General features: G+C 41.7%; 1 protein-coding gene across 4 annotated transcripts in view; it reads right to left on the bottom strand.

Moving 5' to 3' along the window:
- The window catches only part of LOC131687346 (octopamine receptor Oamb), a 356,370-nt gene extending 338,071 nt beyond the window's left edge, over positions 1–18,299 (bottom strand). For 2 of the 4 annotated variants that reach the window (XM_058971448.1, XM_058971451.1), the window contains exon 1: positions 17,127–18,297. The gene's annotated coding sequence lies outside the window, so the exon portion shown is untranslated. Of the gene's footprint in view, positions 1–17,126 lie in introns of all 4 variants that reach the window. The other 2 variants (XM_058971427.1, XM_058971441.1) reach the window with 2 other exon arrangements.
- Between the last annotated feature and the right edge of the window lie 381 nt (positions 18,300–18,680).

Raw genomic sequence — 18,680 nt, 5'->3', positions numbered from 1 at the left:
AGGATATTTGTTAGTAAGTCTTCTTGACCGACGCCAGAGACGCGACTCCACTATCTGGACTAGATATCGACCCATCAACTCATGGGCCGGGGACCAACGGCTTTACTTCCCTTCCGAAGGAAGACGTTACCAAAGATTTTTTCATGCTAACCACTCAACCATCGACGCCGTCACGCTCAGCGTTCTACAACTCTTCTGTCGACAAATCAGCAGTTTCCGACAATACCTTGAAGCACGCTCGTCGATAATTATCCACAACTCACTTGACATAGAAAGCAAAAATTTGGTACTACATTCCGTAGCGGCACGTGAGCTTCTATTTCAATAGACTTCGCAGCCAATTCTCAATGTTCAGGATATGGCTAGTGTTACGATCCCACTTAAGCTAAGAATACTTTCTGACTGGCACACAAACATGCGACGTCTGGCTTATGAGACCAAAGCCGTGCCCTCTCAACCGACAAAACAGGCCGCTCGACATTTGCGGTTGACACCCTGCGTCAGAGTCGGTACATTCGTTTCCGCTACGTTTTCTCAGCCTTTTCCATTTCCTCATCATTTTATTTTCGTCTTTCATCTCTCATTTGGTCTTTCAAAGTTTGCGCATTATGGCTCAATAGGTTTCGATTGGATGGGGTTCGGGCCAGTTTGGTGGATTTACGTTATTCGGTAGAAGGTCCACAGAATCAGCTGCATACCAGTCCTGCACGGTTTTGGAGTACAAAACAAGCAACAAATTGGGCCAAAAACGACGATTTCCGATCGTGCTGTCTAAAAAGCGGCAAAGTTTTTTTTAAATATCTTTGTGTATGGTACGCCTGGAACCTTTGGAGAACCTTTGAGACGGTCGAATGATGTATATCCATGAGTTTTCCCAAGCAGCGATGCGACAACCAAAATGCTTTCGCGAACAGTTTGCTAATTTTCTTTCATCTCGACCGGAATATCACTGACAACTGCAAACCGTAGCGGATACTCCACTTGGAATCGATTGGATTCGGGTTTAACTGTCAAAAAAACGAATCCAATTGAACACTTCCTATCCGTATAGCATTGGACGTGTTGCCATACAATGCCGTGGGATAAGTTACCAAAACGCTGTTTTTCTCTCCGAAGTTCTCTTTCTAGTTTTTGTAGAAAAAAAGATACGCATGTTTGGAAGTTTCGCAATATTTTTACTCATCATTTAGGAGGAAACCCCCACAAAACTTCCCAGTAAGTTTAGTCGGAAATGTTGGCTGGTTCCGGTTAGTATTCCGGCTCTAGTGACACAACCGATTCTAGTTAGAATTCGGCTCATTTCCGGCCGAATTTTACTAGGTTATGGGATATTCCGTGATACCAGGTTATATTCATGATAACTAGTTTTGCTGTTTCTACCTCCGCAAATCTGTGCAGTCCTAGGGGCAGATCACTCTAGGAATGTATAACAAATTTGCATCAACTTAGATAAAATGCATTTAATTTCCATTTTTGCATTTACTTTGCACTCCCTCGCAGAAAAGATTACTTAACAATCGTCCTACGCTGATCCACTTTGTTCGATGTTTTGTTGAATGTAGGGTTGTTTTTTGCAGGGTTTTGATGTCTTACACGCAACGCAAAATTCATTGCACGCAACGCAAAATGCATTACGAATTTCTATTTTGATGGAAAGAAATGCATTTAATTTCGCTGATTTTTAAAAATGCATCACAAGTGATCTGCCCCTAGGTGCAGTCTGTAGCTTTCAATGAAATTCTTCGTCGAGAACCGGATTGGTGTGAAAATAAGTGCATAGCCTCCTGTAGGAGATTTATTTTTCAATATACAGTCGGGGCTGTCACTATAGTCTTTTCTACGGCTCAGGTGCGTACACGTCACGTGACACAAACACTACATCACTAGGTGGCGGAAAATAATAAACAAAGACGGCAAAATCAAATAGGATTGTTTTCAACCAGGATGCTGCAGAAGTGTTCGTGAGACCGGGCGACAAAAACTCAATAGGGCAACTCAGATCGAGTCATCAGAAGAACCTTAGAGAAGAACAAAGAGACGCTTTCAACTGTACTGCTTCATTTGTTGCCAGCAGAGCAGGAGCAGGTGCCCATATTATTGGCAGGGTGGCCAGATAGAATTCCTTAATATCGGTAGGGTCACTAAAAGTTTATCGGTAGTTATCGGTAGGCCAGGTTGTTGTCCCAAAAACGTAGTACAGCATACAATTGTAAAATACTGACTACACAGATCTCAGACCAAATCCAACCCAAAAAATGAATGTTGAGCAGGATGTGTCCAAAATCAATAAAAATCAGTAGTTTTCGGTAGGAATAACAAAATATCGGTAGTTTTGTCTTGGTCGTCTGTGAATCGGTAGGGAAGACCAAAATCGGTAGGACTACCGATAAATCGGTAGGTCTGACCACCCTGATTATTCCCTCTAAGAACGGTTGGTTTCAAAATCGTCCAATGAAGGACGTTCGTTGGACCAATTTGGACATCGTCCAAATAACCGTTCAACGAACGTCCATCGTTGGACCCGTGTTGAACGATTTTGAAACAATTTTTTGGACTTCTCAGTGGGTTGGCTCGAATCAAAACTCGTCGAAATGTCAATTTCGATAGGTTCATCCGGAGTGTTCATTTGTGTTAACATTTTGCTAGCGTTGCCAATTTTATTTTGTTTCCACCACCCAATGTGGCTACCCCGGATAGAATTTTACAATAGCGTTTACCCTACAATCATAAAACAATAAATATTATAATTATTACTGTTTCAACATTGTTGGACGTGGTGTTCTCGCAGTAGATTTACAATAAAATTTAATGTAACAATCAACTTTACTGTTCAGCGATTGATACAGTAAATTGACATTAAATTTTACTGCTTTCGAGAAAAAAAAATGCATGGAAAAAATCGATTCTTTTAATGTTAAGATACATATCCACCTCCCTTTTATACTGTAAAAGTCGATTTTACATTGAAATTTGCTGTAGAAACACTAGAGTTTATTGTTTTTGTATTGTAGCCCAACACTCGAATTTACTGTAAATTATTGTAAAATTACTGTACTGTTACAGTGAAAATCATGGGTTTGTTACAGTACATTTCTATTCGGGACGCCACATCGCTTTTGCCATTCGCTACCGCTCAGTCGGACTTAGATTAGGCTTAGCCCCTATGTTTGAGTAAGCCGGGCAAACGAGTGGATCACAGGCCCGCTTGGTGATCACCCTGCCCGACGAATCCTCAGCGGCTTTGCGCCGCTTCGGTTCCTAGGCCTCGGTTATGCGGCTTAGCCGCATCGACATGGTATCCCTTAAACACACTAACTAGAATCGGTTGTGCCACCGGAGCCGGAATACAACTTAGAACCAGCCAGCTGATTCCGGCTGAGCTTAACTGGGAAGTTTAGTAAAATTTAAACTGGAAATAAAAATTTTCTGGCAACGCTCCAGCACCCCGTTGAATTCTAACGATTTCACCACCTGGGCGCCAGGTTGACGATATGAAATGAACTTTGTTTACTTTCGACAAGTTTTGAACATCCAGCCTCTGAATGGAGTCAGTATGGATTCCAAATCAAATGCAACAACCGTTTCCGACTCAATCGGTTTCAGAATCGGTTGTTGCATTTGATTTGGAATCTGACTCCATTCAGGATTCCGAATCAAATTCCGAATGGTTTGACCGGGAGGCTTCTTGCTCTTCTTAATTTTCCCGACTAGGCCCTGCAGTAAATCTAACCTCTAAAATCGCACCTCAACCAACAATTTACAATGCATAAGCTGTATTTAAAAATTTAATTTAATCTTTATTCGTGTGTCTCTTAACAGTAGACGTAACTATATCGTCATTCAGGACTTTTATTCAATTTGCACGAAATGTTGATATGCATGAAAAGTAGCCAGAATAGATACAGCAGCACTGTTTTCCATCCCGTTGGTAAATATAATAAACGCTCATGATTGGCAAAACGACCAATCAGAAGCTGGTTCAATATTGAGGTTAGGACTGGATCAAATTGGCTACGGGGCCCATATTATTGGCCCGAATCAAAACTCGTCGAAATGTCAATTGACGATAGGTTCATCCGGAGTGTTCATTTGTGTTTACCTTTTGCTAGCGTTACCAATTTTATTTTGTGCCCAGCACCCAATGTGGCTACGCCACATCGCTTTTGCGCGTGCTGTCCGACTTCGCTACCGCTCAGTCGGACCTAAACTAGGGATAGCCCCTATGTTTGAGTAAGCCGGGCAAACGAGTGGATCACAGGTTCGCTTGCTTCCGACGGCGGGTCGGTGGCCACCTCGTCCGGACCTCGGTTATGCGGCTAAGCCGCATCGAAATGATACCCCTTAAACATTCTAACTTGAATCGGTTGTGTCACCGGAGCCGGAATACGAATTAGATCCAGCCAGCATTTCGGCTGAGTTAAACTGGGAAGTTTAGTAAAATTTAATCTGGAAATAAATTTTTTTTGGCAACGCTCCAGCACCCCGTTGATTTCACCACCTGGGTGCCAGGTTGACGATATGAAATGAACTTTGTTTACTTTCGACAAGTTTTGACTCGAGCCAACAACATCCAGCCTTGGCTACGCGGTTGTCTTCTCTTCTCTTAGGACAAAAGTACTACCTGTAGTATTAAAAAGAAATCATTCATTGATGAAAAACGCTTTATCATAGAATACACTTTCTTAAGTCGAGTATCATTCAAACAAAGTTCAGTCGTCTACAACGAAAGCAAGGCAGTCATGTCGTCAGAGTAAGTAATTAAATTATTTGTAGTTTTATCGCGTAGTTAGTTTAGTTTACACTACATTAGGTCAAGGAAAATCAATCACGAATTTCTATTCCCCTTTTTCAATTTAACATTAAATGTTAAAATTTTATCAAATTAATCGATTTCCCTCTTCTAGCTACGCCGTGTCCAGTGCAACTCGTGAAATTAACCGGATGACGCTCAAGAAATCTGAAAAGGATCGTAAACAGTTGCTGTTCAACAATGAGTTAATGTCGGATGTCACCTTGCTAGTGGGACCCGACCGGCAGCGAATCTTTGCCCACAAGACGATCCTAATGATCAGCTCGGATCATTTCTTCAATCTGTTTCAGAACCTGAAGGACAACGAGATCCCGCTGGAGGACGCTGAGCCGAGCACTATTTTGGAGATCCTACGTTTGCTTTACTGCGAAAAAATCGAACTCACCGACGATAATGTTCGTAGGATTTACTCGCAATCGAAAATGTGGGCCCTGGAAAAGGTATTGGAAGAGGTGGTTCAATTTCTGAGCCCGGACATTGAGTCGGATAATGTGCTGCAGAAGCTGATGGAAAATCGGTTCTTTGAATTGAAGTCACTTGACGAGAAGTGTTTGGAAATAATTTGCGATAACCCTCTCCGCTATTTCAAGCAGGAGAAGTTTGCGCTGTTGGATCGCGATTCGCTTAAACTGATTGTCAGTGCCAAGGTAATCAATTGCTCTAGTGATCAACTGATGGATGCTTTGGATGCTTGGCACACCAGGCACAGCGAAGAGGATGTCGAGGATTTAAGATTAGCTATCACTAGCAGTAAGCCATATCCTGCGTGGCCTCAACTAAGATTTTTTGGCAAGCTCTGTGAACATGAACCTTCTATGTACACCTTTTGTCTTAAATCAGATGATCCTCTTTTCCGCGGTATACGATTGATCGGGATAGGGATTTTCTTCCAATCTTCCCAGGAAATCAATATTGTGACTGTTACAATAGCACACTATGCCGAGGGTATATATATTCTCGACCAACAAGATTTCAATTTTAGAAATCCCCATTTTGACACAGTAAACGAAACTAATATTTTCTTTGAGCCTATTGACATGCCGACCGATCGATGGTACACCTTGCATGTGATGTTCAAAACTTTGGTAAAACCGCTTAGCATTGTTCCCCAAATTTATCATAATCGTATCATACTGGAAAGCAATTTATCAAATGAAACATCAGCGATAGCCCATTTCCATTACAAAGAGATCAAATGAATGTGGTAAAGTTTCCTTCTTCTTCAATAAGATGCACAACAATGGAATGGATCAAATAAATTAACTCTGTATCTAGAAAAATCTTCATTTTCTAAGCGCATTATTTTTCAAAAGAAAACCTGAGCGGTTGTGTACAGAACATGACTGTCTTAACGCGAGACCTTATCAGTTACCAAAGTACCTAAAATGGTTCCTGGTATGATTGAAAATTACTGATTAAATTATAGGGACAGGCACGTAGAAGATGGGGACTATTTTGGGATTTTTACCCGGAAGTCGATTGAATGCCATCGAATTTTCCTCATTCGTCGTATTTTTCTGAAAATGATAAAACATCCTCCGCAAAGAATATATATAGAACGGGGCATCTCAAAACGAAAGGTTTATTGTATGTTCGTGTCTTTACGTTTTGCTAGAGCTGCCAATTTTATTTTGATTCCACCACCCAATCGCTTTTTACGCGAGCTGTCCGGCTTCGCTACCTCTCAGTCGGACTTAAGCTAGGGATAACCCCTATGTTTGAGTAAGCCGGGCAAACGAGTGGATTACCTCCGAGCATGGTTTTTCTTAATGTGTCATCGGATCACAGAACTAACGCGTATTAATTTTGCCAGGTAGGAAGGAATGGGTCCAACTGCATAGTCGCAACGAAAACACTATTAGGAATAACTAGTATGTATTTTTTCAAGTATTCTTCATAACGGACTACACTTCTCCGTACTGCAACATGAAATTTTTATAGCCACATAGCACGTATACGTGATGCCAGATCGTGAAGCCATACCTCGATTTTCTCATTATCCACATAAACAGGATATTTTGCTTTTTACGCAGTTATACACAACTACGCGTTTAGGTTTACATCTAAAGTGAATTCTTTTGTTTGGGTCAATTTGATGAACATTATCGTTACTGTATGCCTGACATGATGCAACCGGATAAAGGTTTATGTTCATCCTGCATAAGTGTTTCACATTGCGAATATTCGGTTTTATACGAAAAGATCGGAAGTCATTGGCCGCTGTATTTGATTAGAGCTTTACTTACATATTACTTAGATTTCTTACTTCTGGCGACTCACTCATCTCGATTGTTTAACACGGCAAGACAGAAAACATTTTCTTTTGATGTACAGACAATGCTTACAAGATTAAAATAACTGTTTCTTGTTGATTGCTTCGTGTTGGCAGAAGCAGAAAAAAGGCTCACATAACGCCACCTTTGTTTTCATATAGGGTTTCTAGTGCGGAGTCTTTCTAGTGAGAACCTGTACTGCGGTACTGAAGCCCTTAGTACCGGTAAAATACCGGAACATGATTTTTTTTCAAGAAAACTTCATAGTAAAATTGTTGATTTTAGTGATGAGCTTTAGCTTGCTCAACAAGTATTTTGATTAATAAAGTATAATGTGTCACATTGTAGAATTTTTTCTAAAGCGGCGCACTTTTGGAACCAATTAGTTTTTAGCGGTACGAGTGCTGGTAGGTGATAGAACTCCTATTTTCAACAGTAAATCAACATGGTATTTTAAGTTTTGCAAACTGTATTCTCCCTTCTATCACATCTCGAGCACAATTCAGCGCAATGCAGCAGCCTACGGTTGGCCTGCTCCTATCCTCTCCAAAATCGGCGTTCGTTCTTTTATCGATAAAGATTAAACAGCAAACCGAATACAGACGCGACTTGGGCCACAAAACTAATTATAACGGGAACTGCTATAATCCGAACTTCGCTTATGAAAAATTCTCAAAAACATTATGTTTTCCGATATGTTCCGCTCGTTGTTTAAACGTACAAGGCGTGATTATTTTTAACCAAACAGTTGAACCATTCAGTTCAGTACGACGGCAGCTATTACCGTTAAACTTAGCAGATCGAAATTTGGGAACGGGTCCCTATATTGAAAGGTCCGGAGCGTAAATGTCCCCACCAAAGAGTTCAACTGTGTGCTACAGATAGTTTTCAGTTCGTCTCCTGCGAGCTTGCAACAACACGCTACAGGGGCATATACGGAAAGTCTGAAGGCACACATATTTAAACAAAAAGCTCGTCCTTCGTTAAAATTCTCACAGTTTTCCAAAGACGAAGCAATCATTTGCCGTACATAAGTTTGTTACCGTTTCAAATTTGCGCTCCTATCGCAACATATGCAATACAAAACTGCCTCGTCCAGTATGGATTGGAGGATCGAAGACAAATGACAGTAACTTTACTTTTGCGATTTGTTTTTACTTATAGTCCGTTGTCACTTCCGTTTCCCGGGTAGGATTCCGGAAACGATGATTTTGATTTTCAAGTTTCAGCTCTAACTATACTGCCTACGATCGCAAATCGGTCCCATAAAGATAGAAAATCCCATAGAAAATGGGACAAATATGCGATCACGGGCAGATTATTCTTTATCAAAAATTTCGTATTGTACCGAAAATACCGGTACTTATTTTTATTTAGTACCGGTATTACGGTACTAAAAATTGGTCGATATTTCCGGTACCGGTACCACAACCCTATTTTCATAGGTTGGTTGGTAACCCAGTTTTACACGTTATTTGTAAACCTCGTCTGGTTGGTGCCCCTATCATGCAACTTGGAATCAAAGAATTGAAGCTGTCCAGTGCAGATTCATAGGATATGCGTTATGTCGATTGCCGTGGAACGATCTGCTGAATCTGCCACCACACGAAGACCGTTGTCGAAGGAATGAATAATAAACACTGCTGCAGACTGAAATGCGTAACACCAACTACGCTGCCAACATTATAGCGACATCTTTGTCTACGTTATTAGATCTACACAGCTTCGTAACCGTTTGTTGCCACTTTAGGTTTAATTAAAGAGAAATAAAAATACAAGATAATGTCGAAATTAGCTACAAATCTTCTGATCAGGCAGGCGATTTGTAGATGCGGAGAAACGGTTCAACTCCTATTTAACTTAAATTAATAATATTTTCAATTTAAATGATAATACATTAAGAGGTATTTTCGGCAAGGTTTCCGGGTAAGTCAGAACAACTAATTATTTATCTATTTAAGTTATCAGATTTTTTGACAGATCCTATTTTTTATGAAATTTCTAGACAATCCTACTAGAAACTTGAAACCAGACTTCCCATGAACATGGACAAGTTTGTGCCTGTGTACACAATTTCGGGCATGCATTCATCCTCAAATATGCTTTGTCTTGATATACATGTTCGCCTCGAACGTCGAACCCAAACGAACGATGTTCAAACTCTAGTTTGAACATCCGTGTGCGTACACGAGAACGGTTCACACAGTGCCAAAAGAGTCAACGCTAGTGATGACGAAAGCGAGGAGTGAGGAGAAAACTGGTGCCACAAAGCTGTGTGTACGAGAGGTGTACGTACACGGAGTTCGGTTGTGCAGGCGAACACGTGCACGTGTTTTGGTACAAAATAACGTGTTCGAGTTCGTACACAAAATGTGGGTTTAATATGAGCACAGAGCCAACAGCGAACATTGTGCGCGATGTTCATTTGCTTGAAACTATGGCAAAAGGCGGACCAGTAATTTTGTTGCTTGCATGTAAAGTGTGTTAAAAAAACTACTGATTTCTCTACAAAGCATAAATAAGAATTTTAGCTCTTACAATCTTGCACACGAAGCTAATAGGTTTTATTTCGGAATTCATGGATTTTTGGACGATACAAAAGACATGTTTCAATGAATTAATCTACTAAACTAACCGGAATTTCATCTACTAAAGAACTGTTCACTAATCGAAAGGAAGTCCCTTAGTGCTAATTATTATTATTTTCCAATTTACGTAAATTTTATTAAATGTAACATTGGTGACACCACCAAAATAACTAGAAACTATAAATATGGGTGAGCTCATTAATGTTAGCATCACAATTGCTTCCGATAAAACAAAGAGAACACAGCGCACTTTCTTCTCCTGTACCGAAGAGATTTTCTTTCAGATTTCTTTGTTTTTAAATTTAAACGGCAATTTATCCGATTCCTGTGAATCTTTTGCAAAAATTTTGTCAGCGTCAGTGTGCATAGTTCCTTCTGACAGTTGGATTTGCTAAACTTTCTAAATCAATTCAAACATGTTGACACAAATCTGCTCAATAATTGGTTCGTTTTTAATTAGCTCATGTTTTTTCACAATCATCATCAAGATTAGAAGAGATGCATGACTTCTTGAAGAAAGCTGTAATGGTTTTTGATTACAGGTTTGTTTTACCAAAATTTGGAAACAATTTAAAGTTTTTGCACCTTACGTTGAACGTTGTGCGGGTAACGAAAAGGTAAGGTGCCTTCGAAAATGCCGGTTTATTTAAACCGAAATGAGAAGATCAGAGCGCAATTCCGAAGGCACTCGTTCGGAGTGCATAGAAAAGATAGAAGAGATGGTCTTGAGGCGACTGATTTTTTTTCCTTCTCTTCGGATTCTCATTTTATTCCAAAACGAACAAAAAAAACAAACCAAGAGACTGCCATGTACTGAAGACATGAAACCGAAATTATTGGAAATATAGATTCAACCAGTCACAACATTTTAGTCGCAAGAGTGTTTTAATACGAAACGAAACCCTCGCATGAAAACGAAATTAAGTGCCAATCAAAATGATATGACGCGAAAACAAAAACTGTCGTCTCGTCTACATCGTTCTTAATAAATTGAAATATTTTTTATCTGGTAGGCTTGACTGTGAAGCCTAGTATTTATACTAAGAGTAGAGAGTGCACAGACCTAATACAGAAATTGGGAAAATTCAAAAAATTGCCATTTGAATTTAAAAATACACACTTAAAAATATGTCCATCTCGCAAGATGCACATAAAAGGAGCGTCACAATTCGCTTGAATTTACATTCAAGAACATGTAAAAATGTGCTTTGTTCACAATTTTCCATCTCCATTCGACCGAGTACTACATCAAAATAGACACAATATTTTATTTCGCATATCAAAACATGTAAAATTCCAATATTAGACAACAAAATACGTCGCAATGTTGTTTACGTCAAGTGTAATTTTAATTTTTTCTAAGTGTGTAGAGTTGTCAATATCGAGTATGTGCGGGAGTGGAAAAATGGTCTTCCAAACTTCATACTGCGGCAAGTATCCATCTATTTCGAAACCTTCTAGCACCGAAATGTTCTTCGATTCCAGCTCACCGTCAATTGCGCAAAGCTCCTATCGTATCAGACACCGTCTTTCATTCCAGCGACCCGCTGCCGTTCGCGAAAGCTACCGAGCCCTACTGCATTGAGTACAACCCTCGGTTTCCCGGTCACCGGGACGCACACTTGCCACCAGTCCTGAGGAAGCCCTTAGTACCCCTATCACAGTCGAGCCCTTCCAGCCAGTGACCATCAGCTGTCCCGGTCCTGTGGTGGAGTTGGGACGAGGGGTCTTCCGCAAACCAACAGTAGGCAAATATGAAGTATCTGTGAGCTCTTTTTTGCCTCAATTCAACCGTTGAGGAGTATCGCCTTGCAGTCTCCGATAACAGTTTCGATATCATCGTCTTCGTCGAAACGTGGTTAAACGATGACACGCTTTCCAGTTAGGTGTTCGGTATGAGGTTTTTCGTTGCGATCGGAACCTTAGAACTAGCCGTAAATCTACTGGAGGTGGTGTATTAGTAGCAGTTCATCACAGCTTAAAGGCACGAGTTGTTGAGAAGACATGCTGGGATTGCCTCGAGCAGGTCTGGACGATAATCGAGCTTGGTGATCGTAAGTTGTACTTGTGTGCGTTGTACGTCCCACCCGACCCAGTCCGTGACATCGAATATGTTGACGCACGCTGCAGCTCAGTTTTTACCATCCTCGAAGACGCTAAATCGGTTGACGAGATCATCATACTAGGAGATTTCAATCTCCCCAGCATTTCGTGGAAAACTTCCCGCAATAAATTTCTTTACCCGGACTCCGATCACTCCGTTCTTCACTCAGGGGCGGCGAGGCTTCTTGACAGCTACAGCTCAGCCACGTTACTACAAATTAATCCTATTGCCAACGAGAATAACCGCCACCTTGATCTTTGTTTTGTCAGCGATCAGGTTTTTGCTACATCAGTAGTGATGGCTACCTCTCCTCTAGTGAAACCAGTAGCACATCACCCACCATTGATCGCCACGATCGATCGCACCCTGGCGCACGATTACATTGTTCCTCCGGTCCTCGTCTCATACGACTTCCACAAAGCTGATCATCGCAGTATCGCAGATCTCTTCTCCACTCTCGATTGGCTAAATATTCTGGACCCTGAAGATGTTGATACCGCAGTTCAAACATTTTCCAACGTTTTGGGTTATGTTATTGACAGAAACGTCCCGAAGAAAGCACGAGCACGATGCGACGACTGAAGTCCATTAAGAGAGCTGCTCTGCGGACGTTTACCAAGTATCGTACAATCTCACTTAGAAACTATTACGTCAGTCTCAACCATGCTTATAAACGAGCTAGTCAAGATTGTTTCTTTCGATATCAGTAAAACATTCAGCGTACTCTCAAGTCGCACCCAAAACGTTTCTGGAAATATGGGAATTAGCAGCGCAAAGAATCGGGATTGCCGTCATCTATGACTCTCAACGGCCGCATAGCTACCACATCCCAAGATATGTGCAGACTTTTCTCGGAGAAATTCGCGAATGTGTTCACAGATGAGGCCTTAACAGTTGATCAAATCGAACTCGCTGTTAGTCAAGTTCCGGTCGTCGGCCAAACTCTAAGCGCTATCGATGTCAATGAAACAATGATTACCAGAGCTTGTTCTGGGTTAAAATCGTCTTTCAATCCGAGACCCGATGGCTTCCCTTCAGTACTTTTGAAAAGGCACATTGACGTTTTAGCGACTCCACTTCGTCGCATCTTTAGAGCATCTATTGCCGGTGGCATTTTTCCATCCTGCTGGAAGTCCGCGAACATGTTCCCAGTCCATAAAAAGGGTAATAAGCGAGACGTCAATAATTATCGTGGAATTACTTCATTGAGTGCTGTCTCGAAGTTCTTCGAGCTGGTGATTATGGAACCTCTTCAGGCGCACTGCAAGCAGTACCCAAGTGACGATCAATATGGCTTCACGTCTGGGCGTTCGACAACGACTAACCTGCTTTGCCTAACATCATACATAACAGAGAGTACGGAACGTCGCGCACAAACCGATGTTATCTACACAGACCTATCTGCCGCTTTTGACAAAGTGAACCATGACATAACAATCGCTAAAATGGAGAGATTTGGAATTAACGGTAGTTTGTTGCAGTTATTTCGATCCTACCTTTCAGGTCGAGAAATAGTGGTTGTCATTGGAGATTGTCAGGCACCCACATTTACTTCTACGTCAGGAGTACCCCAGGGAAGTCACTTGGGACCGCTGATGTTTCTGCTTTACTTCAACGACGTCCATCTAGTTCTGAAGACTCTACGCCTGTCCTTCGCAGACGATCTCAAGATGTTTCTTCTCATCCGCTCTACTGAAGATTGTAGATTACTGCAACGACAGTTTGAAACCTTCGCTGACTGGTGTAACACGAACCGTATGTGTGTAAATCCAAAGAAGTGCTCGGTGATATCGTTCTCACGTAAAAAAAGACCCGGTTTGTTTTAACTACTGGATACTGAAATCGAACGCGTTAGTCAGGTGAAGGATCTAGGAGTGATACAAGATTCGCAACTCACGTTTATACAACATGTCTCATATACAGTTAGCAAAGCATCTCGAAAGCTGGGATGCATCTTCAGGATTGCGAAAAATTTTACGGACATTTATTGTCTCAAATCGCTGTACTGCTCTTTGTCGCGGTCAATCCTGGAGTACTGTTGCGAAGTTTGGAGCCCAAACTATAACAACGGTGTTGACAGAATTGAGTCCATGCAACGACGCTTTTTACGTTTTGCGCGTCGTAGGTTGCAGTGGAGAGATCCCATCCGTCTGCCAAGTTACTAAAACCGGTGCCAGATGATTAGTTTGGAACCCCTGCTTGTTTGAAGAAATACAGCAAGGGCTTTGTTCGTTGCTGAAACTTTGCGAGGTCATCTGAATTGCCCAGCCATCTTGGAACAAATTAATATAAATGTCGCACCTCGAACAGCGCGTAACAACCTTATGCTCAGATTGCCATTTCGACGCGCTAATTATAGCATGCACGGAGCCATTACTGGTCTACAACGGATCTTCAACCGAATCGCATCAGCTTTCGGCTTTAATTTGTCTCGCCCAACTCTACGTTTACGATTTTCCAGAACCTTTAACGGACCCGTTAATTTCGGCTGATTTCTTCATTGCTGTTTTTTACATTTTTTTCGCTGTATTGTTATTATTTTTACTGTATGATTTTTTTTATTAGGTTTGTAACGATTTGACTGTTAGCCATAAGTTTAGCATTAAGACATCATTGGGGCTTTGAATTGCCTGTTCGTGTATATATGACAAATACAAATACAAATTACATTTGAGTTTTGTTAAACTGGACAATCCCTTGCGATGAAGCGTTCACTAGAGTTTCAGTGCTCAGTCCACTATAAAACTTCCACTTTTTTAATAATTCGTTTAGTGGATCCGGTTCAATACTTTAGCCAATCGGAACGGTTGTTTTTTTTATCTATTTGTATTTCCAACAATAAAAATAATAGAATGAGTCTTAATGGTTGTCCAGCAGATCTCGCGCAAGCTCTTAGCCATTGCACGTGGATATTTGTTTACGAGGCGGGGAAATATTTTTTCTTCACCAACTGCATGTCATCATCGTGGTTGCTGGATTTATGGTTCGCAAACATGCTTGATGGCTGCCTTCACGAGTGTGAATTTCTTAAATAATTGTGCTGGCTGTAAATTTTGAGATACTTGGCGCAGCTTTTGCCGGTGTCAATATTACATGAACAAACGCCACTGATGAGGGTAAATCGTAAGGTGCCGTTTTATCACAAAACTGGATCGTGCTAGTTTGTCTTTGATATGTGACAAGAATACTACGTGTAATTGTACTATCGTATTATGAATTGCATTGCGTTTCTCCCAAATGTGACATGCATCTGCAAGTAAGCGGTACCCGATCTTGTAACAGAACATTGATTCTTTCACAGTCCATTTATATGAAGCTTTTAATTATAGCATTGTCACACACCGCTATGTGTTTTTTTGTGTGGGTCAATGTGTTGAACGCTACGAGCGGAGAATACCTGACAGGGTAGAACTCGATAAAGGTTATAATTGTAAGTCCATTTTCACCTTCAGAAAATGTTCTTCATCACGCATACTAGGCCTTATGCGAGTCATGAATAATCACAGTATTTGGCCGGAGCCACACTTCTTGCTTCTGCGACTCACTCATCTCTACAGATCACTAGGGCAAGGATAGTAGAAGTTTGCTTTGTTCTTAAGACAAGGCACACAATACAAAAGTAACTACAATTGTCGTTCGCTTCGCACTAGCTCGAACAGAAGCATACACTCCAATGAGTTCCGTGATTCTTGTTATTGGTTGTTGGAAACAGTAATCTTCTTCATTTTTTTCTCAATAATTCGTTCACACCAAACGAGCGACAAAATTGTTAAAAGTCGCTGTGCTGTCCTGATTTTAAGGGTGCCTTTTTCAGTCTGTTGTCAAAGTTTTTCGTTGCAAATCTTATAATACGCGAAGATCGGTCGGCGTTGATTTCAAGAGCGTTTGGTGAGGCATCTGTATACAGCAGGATTTAATCTCTTTCTGAAAAGTATCTGAGACGTCCTACATTAAACCGTTTTATCCTTCAATCCTAGAATCCGACTATTCACGACCCTATAGTCATATGTTAGTGCTGATGACCGCCCATAATGGGTTCGCAGTATCTGCGAAATTCTTAATGTACGGGTTTACAAAGGATGCCAGTCCCAGGAAACTTCGCTCGAAAGCGGAAGGAGCTCGGAAGCGGTAGAGGCTTCACTGATTGTTTGGATATCCTTTACTTTTATTTCGTCAACGTTGTAGCCATTCTCGTTGAGCAGATTCCCAAGGAACTTCACTCGAGTTTTATCTAACTCGCATTTCGATGGGTTTATGGTCAAGTTATTCGCTCCTTAAATTCTTAAAACACGGACCACCGACTCCAAGTTATCCGCGAATATAAGATTGTCATCAATATGAACTATAATATTACCCACGCCTTCGAGGATCCGCGACAATTCTCGCTGGAATATTTCCGGAGAACAATTCACTCCAAATATTAACCGAGCTAATTTTCCGAATTCTTTTGCAGTTCTACATGACAGTTCGACAAATTCAGATTCGAGTAGGATTTTGCTGTATGAAGCTTGATGTTTGTTAATCCAGCAGATATCGCATTCTTCATCTATTCATACTGATCCGGTTTTCACGCAACGACAACGCCGTCCTTTTCTATAAGAATTGCTTCCGATACTATCTCGATGCTTTTTTTGCAAAACCCAATCACATGCAGCTCTTTTTGACTGACGTTTCCACCGTTGCCGCTCGTTGAAAAAGTTGGATTTGAAGCTTTTCGTGTTCCACTCGTCAGTAACTGACACCAACTTGCGGCCAGCTAGACGATATGTCCAAACTAACACTAAATCTAAACAGTTCGCACAACATATGTGAACGCCTAAAGCAACTGGCTGGTACCGTGTGATGTTCGTTGGAAGCTATTTACCTCAAAAGCTTGTTGTGGTTCGACAAATATTGAGCAGTTTATAGAATGAATTATCTTCGACGTGTCTATCTGGAAAGTTTCAGATTGGTTCGATGATTAGCAGTTAGACTATCAGCTATCGAAAAGTTTTACCTTATAATCTTTTTGCACAGATAGTTGATCATTTTGTTTACCAACATTTGGTTTCTAAAAATGGGCCATTACTGTATCAATTTCATATGAATGAATGTAAGAAGGTATTGTAGATACAATGACCATCACGACAATGTTTTACCGCAGGACTATTTGGATGGTTCTAGTTACAACCATTGTTTCCATTGCTACCACACATATCTGGAAAACAATACGGTCGTTGAGACGTAAAGGTTCCAATTACACTTCCGCGAATAGTAAACTCAGGGCATCATCATTCCCATAAATGTTCATAAACAGAAAAAGCGCAATCGAAACCAAACAGAAAAAAAACAGTTGCGGAGACGAACAATACCTGTCATGCCAGAGTTGATCCCATCGGTGCGCGGCTTACCCTTTTGCGGCGTACGCCCGCTGGCTCAAGTTCCGGGAATAGCTCCGTTTCACGTTTCAGTTTTCAGATAATTCCTCTCACTACCGCTGCCGCTCTACGCACCGAATAAACTTCAACAATACTTCGGGTAAAGGGTATATCACTTTCGGCAGCCGATGCCCCGAAGAGCTCACAAACAGGATATGCACTTTGCGGAAGACTTTTCTCCGCCGCACCGTTCCGCGTAAGGCGGCATCGTTTTGCCCAACCAACCGAACGCGCTCCCGCGGAATCACCGCAACTTTTTATGGCAATTTTATCAGCTCTCTCCCCCTTGTTGGAATATATATTTCTAGGTATTATAATTCCTCTACTCGATGCACACGTTGCACAACCAACCTAAACCTAAACTGCTGGCAGTTTTATTTTTGCCCTTATTCTTCCGACCTTAGCCTTTAGTGCCCGCTCAGCTCAGCTGAGCTGAGAGCTGCCTGCCCACCACCGCTCTTCCTGGCGGACCAAAACTTTAAATAGAAATAAATACACACTTTAACAATACACTATCGAATTTCCGCCGACATGCGGCGGTAGCGGCAGCAGCATCGACTCGCGGGATGTGGTTGGCTCTCGGGGGTAAATCCATTTCACGCTTATTTTAGCACTTGTTTGTCGAAAAACGATTTTCCTTTCACTCACGGTTGACCTTAATGAATCGGTTTTGTTTTGCTCGTTTTGCTACGCCGGAAATAGTCCAAAAACCAGTCATTACTACACTTTGACAGATTGGTAATAAACAACGCGCCTCGCAACGGGTGGGGAAACTCCAGGCACACTGGGATCAATCCCCCGCAACCGCAGGGACGACTCGAAAGCAAACTTGCACAGAGAACAGATTCTCGACCCTGAACCGCGGACACTCGCGACGGCAAACCGATGGGAACTGTTCACGACACAGTCCTAGTCCTGTCTGTCTAGTTTATCTGAACCTTTCTTTTTCCGGATCCTGGATTGCAGGGAAACGACGACGAGAGAATTTCTACAGTCCTACCTAGTGGTGAGCAATCCGCGCCTCGACTCGACTGCTTTACTGGGCACGGTATAAATATCGTGCACCTTCTCCGGTAATCCGCGCGACCAGACCAGACGGGATGAACGACAAACGGCAACTGTTCTGGCTCTGGCTGGGTAGGAGTTTTGCTAGCGCGTTGATGACTCTCGTCCTCCTCCTCCACAACCAAGCGCTACTGATGTGCTCGAATCAGATCGATCGGTGTGCGCTCCGCTCCGTATCAGTCAGGCAGCTCTCAGCTATCGCATCAGTCACGTGTGGAAATTTGCGCGCCAAAATGCACTCGGGACGGGTTTTCGAGCAGTTTTGCCAAAGTGAGTGAAGAGGCCGCGAGAGTTAGCAAAGAGGGACTTTTTCTGTCAAGACAAAAATTCTCAGAGGTGGTGGCAGATTTTTTCAGTGCAACATTTTTAGACTATTAATAATGAAATTTTCATCAATGCTTGAATAGACTTTTCTACAGCTCA

This window comes from Topomyia yanbarensis, chromosome 1, assembly GCF_030247195.1.
Source record: "Topomyia yanbarensis strain Yona2022 chromosome 1, ASM3024719v1, whole genome shotgun sequence".
Classification (NCBI taxonomy): domain Eukaryota; kingdom Metazoa; phylum Arthropoda; class Insecta; order Diptera; family Culicidae; genus Topomyia; species Topomyia yanbarensis.
This window is presented reverse-complemented; position numbering and strand designations above follow the sequence as displayed.